Source organism: Microcaecilia unicolor, chromosome 7, assembly GCF_901765095.1.
Source record: "Microcaecilia unicolor chromosome 7, aMicUni1.1, whole genome shotgun sequence".
Classification (NCBI taxonomy): Eukaryota; Metazoa; Chordata; class Amphibia; order Gymnophiona; family Siphonopidae; genus Microcaecilia; species Microcaecilia unicolor.
The window spans coordinates 158,404,148-158,419,007 of record NC_044037.1 but is presented as its reverse complement, the minus strand read 5'-3'; the positions used below and the strand labels follow the sequence as shown (position 1 = coordinate 158,419,007).

The 14,860-nt window shown below is 44.5% G+C and overlaps 1 protein-coding gene across 1 annotated transcript in view; it reads left to right on the top strand.

Moving 5' to 3' along the window:
* Positions 1-14,860, top strand: part of PIKFYVE (phosphoinositide kinase, FYVE-type zinc finger containing) — a 750,252-nt gene that overhangs the window by 209,134 nt on the left and 526,258 nt on the right.

The following is a 14,860-nucleotide window of genomic DNA, read 5'->3' as shown; positions in this document are numbered from 1 at the left end:
TGAAGCAAAGAATTCATTCAGTGTCTGTGCTATGGTCTTGTCCTCCCTTAGTGCCCCTTTTGCTTCTTCATGATCTAATGGTCCCACTGATTCCTCCGCAGGCTTTTTGCTTCTGATGATCCATTAAAAGTTGTTATTGTGAGTTTTTACTTCTGGGGCAAGTTTCTCTTCATATTTTCTTTTAGGCTTCTGTGAGGGGGTTTATAGAACACTGCCCCTCACCCTTAAAAAAAAAAAAAGTCCTTCTCTAAGTAGCCTGGGTCACCTTAACAATAATGGTCTCGCCCCTGAAGAAAGTGAACCAGGAGGGCAAAGTCGATACCTGGGAGTTTAAAAGACAGAATCGTTAGATATAACTAAACAATGGTATCCACCGAAGGAAAAAAATGGCCTCACAGAGCTCCTGGATTAATACAATCTAATAGAGCTAGAACAGATCTTCATATGATCCTCTGGTCATCATAGGCCTTTAAAAAACCTTCGAGATTGCTATACAATGCATAGAAAAATATTTCTTAAATTCTCAATATGCTGAGCTGAAGTGTAATTTCATCTCCCTTGGGGCTTGGGGGGAAGGGAGATGAAATTAGCTCTACTAACAGAAGCTACAGTGTCGGTAGCCAGAAAATTTGAAAGATAAGTGATCTTTCAACTATATGAATTCTCTATACACTTCAGCTCAGCATATTGAGAGTTTAAGAAATATTTCTCTATGCATTGTATAGCAATCTCAAAGGTTTTTTTAAGGCCTATGATGACCAGAGGATCATATGAAGATCCGTTCTAGCTCTATTAGATTGTATTAATCCAGGAGCTCTGTGAGGCCATTTTTTCCTTCGGTGTAAATATCTATGCTATTTAAACATTTTCTACACATGGATACCATTGTTTAGTTATATCTAACGATTTTGTATTAGTCCACACCCAGATTTTCTTTAGTTTAAAAGACAGGCCAGGCTGAGGTTATGGAGGCCCAGGGAAGGAAGATTAAGAGCCTCAGCAGATGTGGCTGCAGTTGCTGTGTACAGTTTGTGACCTGGCTGAAGTAAGCCAACTTTTTTTTTTTTTTCCACTTTAAATTTTTATTATAGTAATTTTGTATCAGTCAACTTTCATAAAGAGCACTTCCTGCTTACTCAAGCCCACACAGGGGCTAACAATTTCTAGACTAATACACACACAAGCTTATCATCTAGTTGAACTCTTCTACATTTGTTATAAAATCAGTCCCTTAATCAACTTCCACACCACAAATAGACTGTGCGCCAATAATATGCGCCACCCCCCTCCCAACCCTCCAACCGCTTCCGGCTCCTTCATAACTTGAAAATGCCCTTTGGTTCTTTGAGGCACGCTGTCTCACCCCTCCCCCCCTTGGCCCTCCCCCTCCAAGCCCATCAACATCCTCTAATTCTGCACCATCCTAAATGCGTAGTAATCGCTGTTGGAATCGAGTCCACCCACTCTTATGTCGCAGAACCCCCTCCCTGTGATAAGCCATAAGGCGCTCCATTTGTATTAACTGACTCAGTTTGCACTTCCAATCACCCAATGTCGGGGGGTCTACCTTCTTCCAATGCTGTGCTATTAGGCACTTGGCTTCTGCCAACCCCCGTCGCAGCCATTTGCTCTCCTCCCAAGAATCCCGCTCGTTATGCAAACCCAAGAGGCATACCACAGGACTACACACCAATGATGATTCAGTCAATATTACTAATTTTAATTTATTTTTGTTACATTTGTACCCCGCGCTTTCCCACTCATGGCAGACTCAATGCGGCTTACATGGGGCAATGGAGGGTTAAGTGACTTGCCCAGAGTCACAAGGAGCTGCCTGTGCCTGAAATGGGAATTGAACTCAGTTCCTCAGTTCTCCAGGACCAAAGTCCACCACCCTAACCACTAGGCCACTCCTCCACGCTTTCATAACGGCCTGCCAGAAGGGAACCACTCTTGGGCTGGTCCAACATATATGTAGAAAAGAACCCAGCTGTGATTTACACCTCCAGCATATGTCTGCTGATGTACCAGGGTACATCCACTTCAATCTCTCAGGTGTGTAATACCATCTGGATAGGACTTTATATGCATTTTCCTGCACCAAAACACATACCAAAGCTTTCTGAACCTCCCCGCAAATAGCTTCTCACTCCTGATCAGGAAAACGGCAATTTAAATCTTCCTCCAAGGCCCCCTGAAAACCAAATGGTCTGGGATCACATCCCCTAAAAAACATTTATATACCACAGATTTTCCAGACTTTCCGTCTCCTGAGGGTCCCCTCCCCCCCCCCGGCAGGCCATACATGGAGCACAGCGTATCAAAACTCTTCACCCTCCCCCCTTGCAGCACAGCTCGGAAATTCAAGATACCCACTTGTTCCCACTGCGCAAATATGGCATTTTGGCTCCCTTCGCAAAGGTGCGAGTGTCGATACCCTATCAGTATGTCCCCATGTCCTCCGCACTTCTCCCCACAATTCCACCAAATGCCTCACATATGGATGTTGTATCCCAGCCAAGATCACTCCCACTCCAGTAGTCCACAAGTAAGAACTCATCGGCTGTGAGCTGGTCACCCTTCCAGACTCCAGCCAGGGCTGACCCTGCTTAGCTTCCTCCACACACACTCGGTCACTGCTGGGCTCTAGCCTTCTCGGTAACTCACAGGATTCTGTCTCAAACACTGGGGAGCTTTCTGCCTCCTCTTCTCCCTTCACAAAACGCTCATCAACACCAGGTCTCTTGTAATTAAGGGTTTTATTAATGTCTTTAACATAAACATTTCTTCAAGTCAAACATAGCAAAAAGGCACTTTACTCAGAGCCTGCTACTTAAACCCTTCTTAAATTTAAGACAGTTCCTCAAACTCAAACAGTCATAGTAACATAGTAACATAGTAGATGACGGCAGAAAAAGACCTGCATGATCCATCCAGTCTGCCCAAGACAAACTCATATGTGTATACCTTACCTTGAATTTGTACCTGTCCTTTTCAGGGCACAGACCATATAAGTCTGCCCAACAGTATTTCCCGCCTCCCAACCACCAATCCCGCCTCCCATCACCGGCTCTGGTACAGACCGTATAAGTCTGCCCTCCCCTATCCTCGCCTCCCAACCACCACCCCCTCTTCCCCCCAACTGCTCCGCAACCCAATTTCAGCTAAGCTTTTGAGGATCCATTCCTTCTGCACAGGATTCCTCTATGCATATCCCACGCATGTTTGAACTCCGTTACCGTTTTCATCTCCACCACCTCCCGCGGGAGGGCATTCCAAGCATCCATCACCCTCTCCGTGAAAAAATACTTCCTGATATCTTTCCTGAGTCTGCCCCCCTTCAATCTCACTTCATGTCCTCTCGTTCTACTGCCTTCCTATCTACGGAAAAGATTCGTTTGCGGATTAATACCTTTCAAATATTTGAACGTCTGTATCATATCACCCCTGTTCCTCCTTTCCTCCAGGGTATACATGTTCAGGTCAGCAAGCCTCTCTTCATACGTCTTGGAACGTAAATCCCATACCATCCTCGTAGCTTTTCTTTGCACCGCTTCCATTTTTTTAACATCCTTCAAGATACGGCCTCCAAAACTGAACACAATACTCCAGGTGGGGCCTCACCAACGCCTTATACAGGGGCATTAAAACCTCCTTTCTTCTGCTGGTCACTCCTCTCTCTATACAGCCTAGCAATCTTCTAGCTACTGCCACCGCCTTGTCGCACTGTTTCGTCGCCTTCAGGTCCTCAGATACTATCACCCCAAGATCCCTCTCCCCGTCCGTGCCTATCAGACTCTCCCCGCCTAACACATACGTCTCCCTTGGATTTCTACTCCCTAAGTGCATCACTTTGCATTTCTCGCATTGAATTTTAATTGCCAAACGTTAGACCATTCTTCTAGCTTCTTCAGATCTTTTTTCATGTTTTTCATGTTTTCCACACCCTCCGGGGTGTCCACTCTGTTGGAAATCTTGGTGTCATCCGCAAAAACAAAACAAAAGAATTTGCTTTCCTTCTCAGAGCTGTCACCTTTTCCAGAGAGAGCTTCCCCAGTGTTTCCATCTACTTCCTACAGCTTTCCACCACTCTCCTATTAAAGCTGCCTGCAACCCTCTCACACCTGGTTCAATTTCCCAATCAACGGCTGGCTTCTCACTCTCCTGGCTAGAGTCCTCCCCCTGACTCTGATTCTCTTGCTGCTGCAGTGCATTCTGGACCTTGTAGTTCTCTGCTTCATCACACCGGCCTATGCGGGCTATATGACTGCTCCGACTAGTGGGCTTGGTTATCCCCCTCTCCCAGTCCATGATCATCCGCAGTTGGGCAGCAAATTAATATTATTCAATATTGAGCACTGCTCTACCCCCCCTCTCAGGAGCCCCCCACAATACTCGTCCATCCGAACGGGGATGCCTACCCTCCTATATAAACTGTGACAAAAAAACCCTGCAATTGTTTAAGTGTCCGTCTCGGAACTGCCTCTGTCAACGCCTGAAACAGAAATAACAATCTAGGCAGCACGTTCATCTTCACCACTGCCATACGCCCCCATTATGAAAACCTCAATACCTTCTATCGGGACAACTCCACCCGAATTTGGTCTATTATCTTCCTATAATTAAGATTGTACACCATTCCCAAGTTCCTAGGAATCTGAATCCCCAAGTACTGAATGTGGTGCTTGGCCCACTTAAACGCAAACAATGCTCTCAATCTACTTTTCTCCCCATGGGTCAAGGAAATCCCCAATAGCTCACTTTTATCCATGTTAACCCTTAGGCCAGCATATCGTTCAAATTCCCTAAGAATCTCCAGCACCGCAGGTAGTGTCTGCGCAGGATCCACCACATAAAGTAGAACATCATCCACAAACAAAGCAATACAATGTTTCATGCCCCCAACCCTAATACCCTGAAAATCTGGATGCTGACATATCATTATGTAAATACACAGAAACTGGGGATATATATATTATAAGGTTTCTCCACAATTTTTCAATACCAAAAGAAAAGAAACCTGTTAACGGCAACCTTAGTCTTAATCCCTGTCAAATCAAAAAGATTTTTAGAGACAAAAACAAAAAAGAACTACCTCACAATTACCTCTCATTTCTCATAAAACAAAATTAAATTAAATAATTATAGTGAACAGTGCTCAGACTTGGGTACACAAGTAAAGCTGTCAAGCAGTACACTCGTTACCACACACAGCATTACTGCACAGTCAGCCCTCCCTTTCTACCGATAAAATAATATAGATATAACTTTAAATATTAAGTGTACTTAGCTCAGGCTGGCGGAACACTATATACTTGCAGCAGGAAACGATGAACAGCTCTATTGGTCCCAATCAGATGTGATTCATTTTTTATGCTTTTTTTAATGCTGTGCAATCCTTAGAGGTTAAAACAGTGTATACACTACTACTATAAATCACTTATATAGTGCTACCAGACGTACGCAGCGCTTTACAATTGAAAAACATATCCTTCTTCATTCTCTCTCACGCTCTCAACATGCAGTCACATGTTTCGCCTCAGGAGAATGGCGTCCTCAGGAGAATGGGATCTAAAACACAAAGTAGTAGTCCAAACTGTCATGCTCATAATACTCATCTTTTCAAGAAATTAGAACATATAAACTATAATAATCTTACTGAATAAGCAGACCAAACAGCAGTCCAGATCCAAGTCGGCAAGACGCCAACGCATGCACATTGTAATTATATCCTATGTGGCTTGCTTATAGGTGGGTAACCGCCCACCAATTAATGGCTTTGTTGAGGCCTCTGTGATACGTAGTTTGCCAATAATAGATGTATTGAGCTTCCCTCTTCAGCAAATGGGATACGATGTTGCCACCTCGAGGTAGGTGAACGCATGTTAAGACAAGGAATCTCAAATCTTCCTCCTTATGCCCCTCCTGGTCCCAGTGGCTCACCAGCGGAGCCTCCTTATGGGTACGCAAGTTACTCAGATGTTCCCCAATTCTCTGTTTAATTCTCCTCTTTGTTTGCCCAATATACCACAAGGAACAGGGACATTGGATACCATAAATAACTTGTGCAGTATCACAATTCGTACTGTCCTTCAAATAGATGGTTCGTTTGGTGACCGGGTGTGTAACTTGTCGTGACCCATGCATATGGGCAGTAAGTTCGATTCCCACTTCAGGCACAGGCAGCTCCTTGTGACTCTGGGCAAGTCACTTAACCCTCCATTGCCCCAGGTACAAATAAGTACCTGTATACAATATGTAAGCTGCATTGAGCCTGCCATGAGTGGGAAAGCGCGGGGTACAAATGTAACAAAAATAAAATAAATGCAACCTTGGCATCGATGATGTCCTCTATCCTGGAATGGAGTAATGACATAGTCTCTATGTTTAAGTAACTCTCCCAAGTTGCGTGACCGCGTATAAGCAAAACGGGGCACAGTGGTGATACCACTTAAACGCAACATATGCCAGTGGGATTTAATAATTCTCTTGATCTGAGACGTCCTTGAAGAAAAAGGCAACACACAGGTAACAATATCCTCATCCACGGCACGTCTACTATCATGCCGGGGTTCAAATAGCCAACGTCTGTGAACATTAGCTGCCGTCTTCTGTGCCTTCCTTACAATCTTATGTGGGTATCCTCGCCGGACAAATCTATCCGACGTACATAGCATGCTTGCGAAAACCCTCTTTGGTGTCACATATCTTCCTCACCCTTAAAAATTGTCCAAACGGGATAGCTTCTTTTTGTGATACAGGGTGAAAACCAGAATAGTGTAGCACACAGTTCGTATCTGTTTCTTTATGAAATAATTGGGTGCTGTATAGGCATATTTTCAAAGCACTTAGCCTTCCAAAGTTCCATAGGTTTCAATGGAACTTTGGAAGGCTAAGTGCTTTGAAAATATGCCTCAAAGCGACCTTCTTGTAGCTCGATGGAGATGTCCAAAAAATTGACTTTAGAGCCTCCCACATGAATCACAAAGTCAATATTCGGTTCACGTGTATTGAGATGATGATAAAACGCTTGAAGTAGTTGGATGTCCCCCTTCCAAATCAAAAAAACGTCATCAATGTACCTGGCCCATTATGTAAGCCACATTGAGCCTGCAAATAGGTGGGAAAGTAACAAATAATAAATAAATAAATTAGTGCCAACGGCTCTATGTACAGTGCAAAGAGGAGGGGCGACAAGGGACATCCCTGCCTAGTCCCTCTACCTATTGGGGGAAAAAGGGTGTATACCCCCCATTAATATCAAGGCATGCCTTCGGAGCTGTATACAAGGCTGCCAGCCAAGCCGCAAAATTATCTCCCAGGCCCATGCGATTCATCACTTCTCGGAAACCCCCCCAGCTTACCCGGTCAAAGGCCTTCTCTGCGTCTATAGCCAACAAAGCTATACTAGACCGGGATCTTTGTGCCTCCCATATTAAATGGAGAGTACACCTTATGTTATCCCTACCTGCCTCTTTGGGATAAACCCAGATTGATCTATATGGATCAATTTCGGCAACACCCTAGCCAACCTGTTAGCCAGGACCTTGGCTACTATCTTTGCATCCGCATTCAGAAATGAAATAGGCCTATAGGCACCACAAACCACGGGATCTTTCCCAGGCTTAGGCAGAACCGTTATCCCAGCCTCAGACATGGATACCGGGAGCCCATTGCCCTGCAAAACTCCATTTCCCACCCGCACCAATAAGTCTCCCAGCTCCTCCACAAAACATTTATAAAACCTCACCGAGTATCCAGAACCTGGTGCCTTACCATTAAGGAGCTGTTTTATCACGCCCTGTACCTTCCCTAGTCTAATGGGTTCCCCAAGCTGAGCTCTTTCAGACTCTTGCAATCGTTGTAATGGAACCTGGTCCAAATACCGAGCTATATCTGCAGCCAGTGTATCCTCAGAAACACTATATAAATCTGGATAGTATTTCACAAAACAATTTCCAATGTCTGGATCAGCATAGTGCCAACCTTCCCTATCATCTTTCATCTTTTGAATAAGGGAGCGCCCTCTCCTCACCTGTAAATAATGGGCCAACATTGTACTTGATTTATTTAACCTCATCTGTAAAGTCAGCGAGTGCTGCCCATTTTCCATTTTCTTGCGACCCCCACTTGATCAAGGCACCCCTCACCACTACTTTCATCGCATCCCATAACACCGCATCAGTTATTTCCCCATTGTTATTAAAGCGACAGAACTCTTGAATAGTAAGCTTAATATCTTCCTGCACTTTCTCATCTCCAAGTCTCCACACTCCTTGTTGCCTGCATTGACCCAACCCAGTTAATTTAATCCACATTGTCGCATGATCAGAAGCGCAAAAGGTCTCTATCTCAGCAGCCCCCACCATATGCCATCCATTGCGATGCACCCATAACCCATCTATCCGGGAATAAGTCTGCGCTGCATGTGAGTAAAAGGTGTAATTCCGCTGCACCCCATGTAACAACCTCCAACAATCCACCACTCCCAACCCCTTAAAATATTGTAACAATGCTTTCCGCCCAGGGCCACTCTGCTGCCCTCCTCCTGTCTAGTGATCTAGTCTTGCATCCGGGGCAATATTAAAATCCCCCCCCTACCACGACCTGCCCTCCTACAAATCCCAAAATTTCTTCTTTTAATGTTTGAAAGAATTTCCTCTTCCCCACATTTGGAGCATAAATGTTAATCAGTGTCAGCTCCTTGCCCTGCAACCACCCTCTGAGGGCCACACTGGTATCTAGAAACACCTTTTTAATCACAAACCCACAAGTTTGTCTTATCAAAATGGCCACTCCCCCCATCCTTTTTGGTCCTAATCCCTGATGTACCACCACTTCCCGAAAAGGCCTATGATGCAGCATGTGAGTATCTCTCGGTCTTATGTGTTTTTCTTGCAAAAACGTTACGTCCCACTTCAGCCTGCCCAACTTCTTAAATACTCTACTGCGCTTCCCCTGATTATTTAGCCCGTTTACATTCCATGTACCCACCAATAAGGTCTCTCCCCTCCCCTTCCCCACAGGCGATCTCTTCCCTCCTCCCTGCTCCAAACCCACTCTCCTCTGCTCTAACATATCCCCCCCACATCCTCCCCTTCCCTTTAGCATATCTCCCTATCAGTAAATCAGCCATCCCATGAAGAATCAGCGCACTCTCCCGGGACTTTAACCTCTCAAAAGCTAAATCCCCCATACCCTTCTACCCAACCTCCCTCCATCCTCAAACTTACATAATTTTAATTCCCTCACCCAAAATCCCTCCAGTTCCATCTCACACCTCACCCCTCACCAGCTTCCAACATATTCATGTGCTCCCCATACTCCCCAGGGTACCCTGCCCTCCCTCCCCTCTCCCCTGCAGACCCCCTATAAATAGCACCCCCTAAAAAATTGCTTATCTGCATAATGTTCTCAAAGAATTAATCAATCTTCCACTAGTCCGCATAAGTCTGTGTTCCTTCAGGAAGCTTGCTTGTCAGAATTCTTCCCCCGATCCACCACCCTCTGCCACGCTGCATCTGCTCTGGGTTCCTTAGCGGTCTCCAGTAACTCCTTCTGAATTGGAACATCTCTACACCCCAAAGATTGCAATGTTAACCATGCTTCATCCGGGGTCTTTACTTTATGTGATTTACCGTCCACTGTTAGCCACATCCCAAATGGGAATAGCCACCTGTACCGGATCCCCTTTGACCTCATAAATATCATGGCTTCTCGAAAGGATAGACTCTTTTGCAAAGTAGTCCATGCCAGATCTTGAAACACTCCAATCTTACAGTTTTTCCAAAGAATCTCTTTTTGCTGCCTCACTTTAGACAATATCTTCTCCTTCATGGGGAAGTCAGCAAAACACACTACAATGTCCCTCAGGTTAGATTTCTCGCTGCGGGCCAGCCACTCTGTGTGCTCTCTGGATGCAGAGGTCTGGTAGTTGACCATCTTCCTCAGAATTCAAAATGAACCCACACAACTCTCAAATCACTGCTTCACAGTTGCTAAATATATCTATGTCGGGGATTCCTTTGAATCACAAATTGTTTCGGCGCGACCTATTCTCCGGGTCTTCCACCTGCTCTCTGAGTTGTTGTAATTCCCGCGTATCATCATTCACCACTTTATGCAGTTTCCCCATGTCCTGCTTAAGAGTCTCCATCCCCTCCTCCACCTCACCGACACGCGTTCCCAAGTTGTGACTTTCAGCCCTAATTTCTCTCAGGGCAGTTTGTATATCCTTTCGGACCCCTGCCAGATTGGCCTTCAAGTCTTGAAACCAAGCCACTACTTCCGATTTTGCAATCTCGCCTGCCTCTAGTCCCTCCTCAGCAGCCGGACTCGCCGCCATCTTTGCTTCACTCCTCTCTGGCCCTGCTGATGCCACTGGCGTTTTCTTACTTTGATCCATCGAAAAACGGAATCACTCCAGTCCCTTCTTCAGCGGCATACCTCAGGGACCTTTCCCCTTCAATGCAATCTTCGGGATGCTGCTCAAGTCTCTGGGAGTTGTTCGCTCTAAATAATCACAACTTTGTTATTTATTATTTGTAGCATTTATACCCCGCTCTTTCCCCGCTCAGTAGCAGGTTCAGTGCGGCTAAACAGTGAATGAGCACAAAGTATTACAAGGATAACACAATGTATAGTTACAAAGTCTTAAAGAAATAACAAGTTGAGTAGAAAATGATAAAATGGAGCGGTGTGGGGGAAGGATTGAGGTAAGGTTAATGTTAGTGGTGTGGGTTTGTGGTCTTGTTAAGACTTACAAACCTTGCTGAGGTCTGGTTGGAGCCAGACCCAAGTATTGGAAGACCTGAGAACTGGTGGGCTGTGTTTGGGGGAGGTTAGCTCCACCAGCCATAGATTGCTTGGCCTGCTAGCCAGAGGTCTACTTAAGTCTGTTACTAAACCAGAGAAACTGTTGCATCTGAGATTCCCTGGCCTGTGAGGTAACAAGGCCCAGGTGAATAAAACATTTATTTCCACATTTATATACCTTGTCTGGCTGAGTTGTTGACAGTATCAACTATATCTATAAAAATTACTACCAAAGTAAATAAATTTCCACCAAATGAAAATGAATAAGTTCTCTAAATGTAGTGCCGTTCAATAGGTAATGTAAGAAGGAAAAAAGGCCTCACAGAGCTCCTAGATTGTAATCATCGATTGGAACTTAAATGGGTCTAGATAGATCATCATTGGCCAAAAAACCTTCTCGAGGTGATATATCGTGTTTTAATATCACTAAGAGGTGATCTGCTATATTAAATAATACTCAAATTTTAGCAATAATGCTGAAACGGTCTACACTGTAATGCAAAAAATATGGTATTGAAAGACCACTTGTCTTTCAAACCGGCTAGCTGCCAGCACTAGGAAGTTCTTCAATGAAAGTTTGCACGTTCTTTCTTTCCCTCGCCCCAAGCCGACGATGGCCATCGTTTTGTTTTGCTGCTTCAGGGTCTTGGTGGCTGGGCTGCTTTCTGGTTCTTTCGTGTCCCCAAACTGTACCTTTGAACAGTTTTATCCTGGTGTTCTTGTGACAGCTCATGTTTGGCATGTTCATACAATAGAAACAGCTTTGTTGCTCATCCAAGAGTGTTAGCATCAGCTCAGCAACTGTGATTGGTCAAGGTGGACTCCGTTAAACTCAGTATGCAATCAAGAGCGTTAGCATCAGCTCAGCAACTGTGATTGGTCAAAGTGGACTCCGTTAAACTCAGTATGGGTCTTGTTAAGGTGATTTTGTGAAATGGACCTATGAAAATGTACATAAGTACGTAAGCATCGCCATGCTGGGACAGACCAAGGGTCCATTGAGCCCAGCACCCTGTCACCGACAGCGGCCAAAAGAACAGGCAGTTCGTCCCACCAGTCCTAGAAATACTGCATTATTCCCTCATCCATTCAATAACATTCTATGGCTGTTTCCTCCAGGAAGCTGCCCAACCCTTTTTTTGAAGTCCGCTAAGTTAACTGCCTTAACCACCTTTTTCGGCAGCGAATTGCAGAGTTTAACTACGCGTTGAGTGAAGAAACATTTCCTCCGATTCGTTTTAAATTTACCACACTGCAGCTTCATCGCATGCCCCCCTAGTCCTAGTATTTTTGGAAAGCATGAACAGACGCTTCACATCTACCCATTCAACTCCACTCATTATTTTATAGACCTCTATCATATCTCCCCTCAGCCACCTTTTCTCCAAGCTGAAGAGCCCTAACTGCTTTAGCCTTTCCTCATAGGGAAGTTGTCCCATCCCCTTTATCATTTTTGTCGCCCTTCTCTGCACCTTTTCTAATTCCACTATATCTTTTTTGAGATGCGACGACCAGAATTGAACACAATATTCGAGGTGCGGTCGCACCATGGAGCGATACAAATGCATTATAAGTCCTCATTTTTGTTTTCTATTCCTTTCCTAATAATACTTAACATTCTGTTTGCTTTCCTAGCCGCAGCAGCACATTGAGAAGAAGTTTTCAACGTATCATCAATGATGACACCTAGATCCCTTTCTCCGTCCGTGACTCCCAACGCTGAACCTTGCATGACGTAGTTATAGTTTGGGTTCCTCTTTCCCACATGCATCAATTTGCACTTGTTCACATTAAACGTCATCTGCCATTTAGACACCCAGTCTAGTAAGGTCCTCTTGTAGCTTTTCACAATCTTCCCGCGATTTGACTACTTTGAATAACTTTGTGTCATTGGCAAATTTATTTACCTCACTAGTTACCCCCATCTCTAGGTCATTTATAAATATGTTAAAAAGCAGAGGTCCCAATACCGGTCCCTGCGGGACCTCGCTAACTACACTTCTCCATTGCGAATATTGACCTTTTAATCCTACTCTCTGTTTCCTATCTTTCAACCAGTTTTTAATCTACAGTAAGACACTACCTCCGATCCCATGTCCCTCTGATTTCCTCTGTAGTCTTTCATGAGGGACCTTATCAAATGCCTTCTGAAAATCCAGATACACAATATCAACCGGTTCACCTTTGTCGACATGTTTGTTTACCCCTTCAAAGAAATGCAGCAGATTAGTGAGGTAAGACTTTCCTTCACTAAATCCATGTTGACTTTGTCCCATTAGTCCATGGTTTTGAATGTGCTCTGTAATTTTGTTCTTGATAATAGTCTCTACCGTTTTGCCCGGCACCGATGTCAGACTCACCGGTTTATAATTTCCCGGGTCTCCTCTGGAACCTTTTTAAAATATCGGCGTTACATTGCCCACCCTCCAATCTTCCGGTACCATGCTAGATTTTAAGGATAAATTACAAATCAATAACAGTAGCTCTGCCAGCTCATTTTTTAGTTCTATCAGTACTGTAGGGTGAACACCATCCGGTCCAGGAGATTTGCTATTCTTCAGTTTGCAGAACTGCTCCATTACGTCTTCCAGATTTACAGATATTTCAGTAAGTTTTTCCGACTCTTCAGCTTCGAATACCCTGTCTGGCACCGGTATCCCACCCAAATCTTCCTCGGTGAAGACTGAAGCAAAGAACTCATTTAGTTTTTCTGCTATTTCTTTGTCTTCCTTGATCGCCCCTTTTATACCCCGGTCATCCAGTGGGCCAACTGATTCTTTTGTTTCCTGCTTTTAATGTATCTTTGTTAAATTGTACAGCGCTGCGTAACCCTAGTAACGTTTTAGAAATGTTAAGTAGTAGTAGTTTTTGCCTCTAATGCTATCTTTCTTTCAAAATCCTTCTTTGCCTTTCTTATCAGCGCTTTGCATCTGACTTGTAACATGTAATGTTACATAGTAACATAATGTAATATAGTAGATGGCGACAGAGAAAGACCTGCACGGTTCATCCAGTCTGCCCAACAAGATAAACTCATATGTGCTACTTTGTGTATTACCTGACCTTGATTTGCATCTGCCATTTCAGGGCACAGACGATAGAAGTCTGCTCAGCACTAGCCCCGCCTCCCACCACCGGCTCTGCCACCCAATGTCCGCTAAGCTTCTGAGGATCCAGTCCTTCTGAACAGGATTCCTTTATGTTTATCCCACGCATGTTTGAATTCAGTTACCTTTTTCTTCTCCACCACCTCCCACGGGAGGGCATTCCAAGTATCCACCACTCTCCGTGAAAAAATACTTCCTGACATTTTTCTTGAGTTGCCCCCCTTCAATCTCATTTCATGTCCTCTAGTTCTACCGCCGTCCCATCTCCGGAAAAGGTTCATTTGCAGATTAATACCTTTAAAATATTTGAACGTCTGTATCATATCACCCCTGTTTCTCCTTTCCTCCAGGGTATACATGTTCAGGTCAGCAAGTCTCTCCTCATACGTCTTGGAACGCAAATCCCATACCATTCTCGTAGCTTTTCTTTGCACCGCTTCAATTCTTTTTACATCCTTAGCAAGATACGGCCTCTATAACTGAACACAGTACTCCAGGTGGGGACTCACCAACGACTTATAGAGGGGCATTAAAACCTCTTTTCTTCTGCTGGTCACACCTCTCTTTATACAGCCTAGCAACCTTCTAGCTACAGCCATCGCCTTGTCACACTGTTTCGTCGCCTTCAGATCCTCAGATACCATCGCCCCAAGATCCCTCTCCTCGTCCGTACATATCAGACTCTCATCGCCTAACACATACATCTCCCGTGGATTTCTACTTCCTAAGTGCATCACTTTGCATTTCTTCGCATTGAATTTTAATTGCCAAACCTTAGACCATTTTTCTAGCATCCGCAGATCCTTTTTCATGTTTTCCACTCCCTCCGGGGGTCCACTCTGTTACAAATCTTAGTATCATCCGCAAAAAGGCAAACTTTACCTTCTAACCCTTCGGCAATGTCACTCACAAATATATTGAACAAAATCGGCCCCAGC